Consider the following 3181-nt stretch of genomic DNA (forward strand, 5'->3'; position numbering starts at 1 on the left):
GCTTGAAAATGTGCTAAAAGTCCAAGAACACTAGTGTGTGTTCTTGGTGTTCTTGGTGAAACTTGAAGATCTAACCTTTTGGAATGATTTCACAGATGAAATTGTGTTAGATCACTAGATTAAGTAATATATCAACTTAATAATGCTAGAAACACCTACAAGTTGAAGATCAAGGAGGAAAGTCGGATGCTACTTGAGAGGATTTGAGTTCTAGCTTTGAAATGGTGAAAAACTGTGAAAAATGGCTAAGTGCCATATATATAGTCACTAGGGTTTAGGGTCCAAATACCATTTGGGCCGTAAACTCCAAACTCTTGGAGTTTTTGGAACTTTATTGTTACACAATAAACCTTAGGGCATCCTCTCTCCTGGTATCTCCCGAAGTACTAACTTACAAAGACTCAAACTTATTCCAAAAAGCTTGAAAGTTAGCAGAAACTGTTCTGACTTCTATTGAGTTGAAATGTTGTACATAATAGAAATTTCGGTTTGTCACATCGTCCTCCCGTTAGAAGGAATTTTGTCCCGAAATTAGAGTTTTAGCAAATAAGCAGTTACAAATAAATAACTAAAAAGAAGAGGATATTTCAGTTTCATCTGATCCTCTCGTTCCCAAGTGAATTCAGGTCCTCGCTTGGCGTTCCAGCGAACCTTCACTATCGGGATACGGCTTTGCTTCGTTTGCTTGACCTCTCGGTCCATGATCTCTACTAGTTCTTCCACAAAGTTGAGGCTCTCGTTGATCTCAATCTCGTCGAGTGGGATAACAAGAGTCTCGTCGGATAGACACTTTTTCAAGTTCAAGACGTGGAAGGTAGAATGTACGTTATTGAGTTCGCGTGGTAAGTTAAGTTTGTAAGCTACAAGGTCGATTCTTGTGAGAATATCGAAAGGCCCTATGTACCTTGGATTTAGCTTTCCACGCTTTCCGAAGCGTATCAAGCCCTTCCAGGGTGAGACCTTCAATAGAACGCGGTCGCCCACCTGGAATTCCAACGGTTTCCTTCGCTTATCAGCGTAGCTTTTCTGTCGGTCTCTAGTGGCTTTCAATCGTTCACGAATCTGAACAATCTTCTCTGTCGTTTCCCGTATGATCTTCGGACCTGTGAGAGTGCTGTCAGGAACTCATCCTTTAGCTAACTGGGTATCACCCACCTCAGCCCAGCACAGAGGGGATTTGCACTTTCGGCCATAGAGGGCCTCGAATGGAGCAGCCTTAATGCCTTCCCAAAGTCGATCACACAGGCTCGCAACATATCTTCCAAGGTTTGGATAGTTCTCTCACTTTTTCCGTCGGTCTATGGATGGTAGGCTGTACTCATGTCCAGCCTAGTTCCTAAAGAACTTTGTAACGACTGCCAGAACCTCGAAGTGAATCTACTATCTATGTCCGAGATAATGGATAAGGGAACATCGTGCAGTCGTACAATCTCTCTAATGTAAGTTCTTGTAAGTTTCTCCATCTTGTATGTTTCCTTGATAGGCAGGAAGTGTGCAGACTTGGTCAATCTGTCGACGATGACCCATATGGTATCAAGTCCACCCGTTGTCTTGGGAAAATTATTTTTGAAATCCATAGTGATCCGCTCCCACTTCCATTCCGGTATCTCAGGCTGTTGTAGTAGACCAGAGGGTTTCTGGTATTCGACCTTGACCTTGGTGCAAGTAAGGCATTTACTCACGAAGGTAGCAATTTTTGCTTTCATGTTAGGCCACCAGTATAACTTTTTAAGGTCCAGATACATCTTATCTGGACCCGGGTGCACAGAATAACGAGTGTTGTGCGCCTCGTTCATGACCAAGTATCTGAAACCACCGAGTTTCGGAGTCCAGATCCGATTCATGAAATAATAAGCTCCGCCACCCTTAACCTCCAGGTTCTTATCCATCCCTCTTAGGGATTCACCCGCCACATTTTCAGGTTTCAAAGCATCGAGCTGAGTCGCCTTAATTTGTGTGGACAAGTGTGAATGGATAGTCATAGTCAATGATTTGACTCTACGGCCAGAATATTCTTTCCGACTTAGGGCGTCAGCTACTACATTTGCTTTACCTGGATGATAACGAATTTTGCATTCGTAATCACTGAGTAGCTCGACCCACCGTCGTTGTCTCATGTTGAGCTCCTTCTGGTCGAATATGTGTTGCAGGATTTTATGGTCTGTAAAGATAGTGTTTTTCGTACCATACAGGTAGTGTCTCCAGATCTTCAGAGAAAACACAACTGCTCCTAGTTCAAGATCGTGGTTGGTGTAGTTAACCTCATGTGTCTTCAGTTGTCTCGAGGCATAGGCGATGACCTTACTTCGCTGCATCAAAACACATCCGAGCCCTTGATTTGACGCATTGCAATAGACAACGAAGTCTTCTATCCCTTCGGGGAGGGATAGTATTGGTGCGGTGTACAAGGCTCGTTTGAGCGTTTGGAACGCTCTCTCCTTCTTCTCTTCCCAGTCAAAGGCCACGCCATTTTGGGTCAGTGTTGTAAGAGGTTTCGCAATGCGGGAGAAGTTCTAAATGAACCTGCGATAGTAGCCAACGAGGCCTACAAATTGACGAATTTCTGTAGGCGTCTTCGGTGCTGACCAGTTCTCAATGGCTTTGATTTTGGAAGGGTCCACGTGTATTCCCTCTTCGCTAACCATATGCCCTAAGAATTCGACTCTTCGGATCCAAAATTCGCATTTTGAGAACTTTGCATAGAGCTTCTCCGAACGTAATGTTTCTAGGACTTGTCGCAGATGATGACTATGCTCCTCCTTACTACGAGAGTAGATAAGTATGTCATCGATGAAGACGATGACGAAATGATCCAAGTAAGGACGACACACCCTATTCATTAATTCCATGAATACTGCGGGCGCGTTTGTTAATCCGAATGGCATCACTACGACTTCATAGTGCCCATAACGAGTTCGGAATGTTGTCTTCGGAACATCCTCCCCTAGCACTCGTAGTTGGTGATATCTAGATCTTAATTCGGTTTTCAAAAAGAAGCTCACCCCTTTAAGTTGGTCAAATAAATCGTCGATACGAGGCAACGGATAACGATTTTTGACGGTCAGTTTGTTGAGCTCCCTGTAGTCGATGCACATACGAAACGATCTGTCTTTCTTCTTGACGAACAAGACTGGAGCTCCCCAAGGTGAGAAGCTTGGTCTTATAAAGCCCTTGTTGAGCA

The sequence above is a fragment of the Lactuca sativa genome, chromosome 4 (genome assembly GCF_002870075.4).
Source record: "Lactuca sativa cultivar Salinas chromosome 4, Lsat_Salinas_v11, whole genome shotgun sequence".
In the NCBI taxonomy this organism is placed as follows: domain Eukaryota; kingdom Viridiplantae; phylum Streptophyta; class Magnoliopsida; order Asterales; family Asteraceae; genus Lactuca; species Lactuca sativa.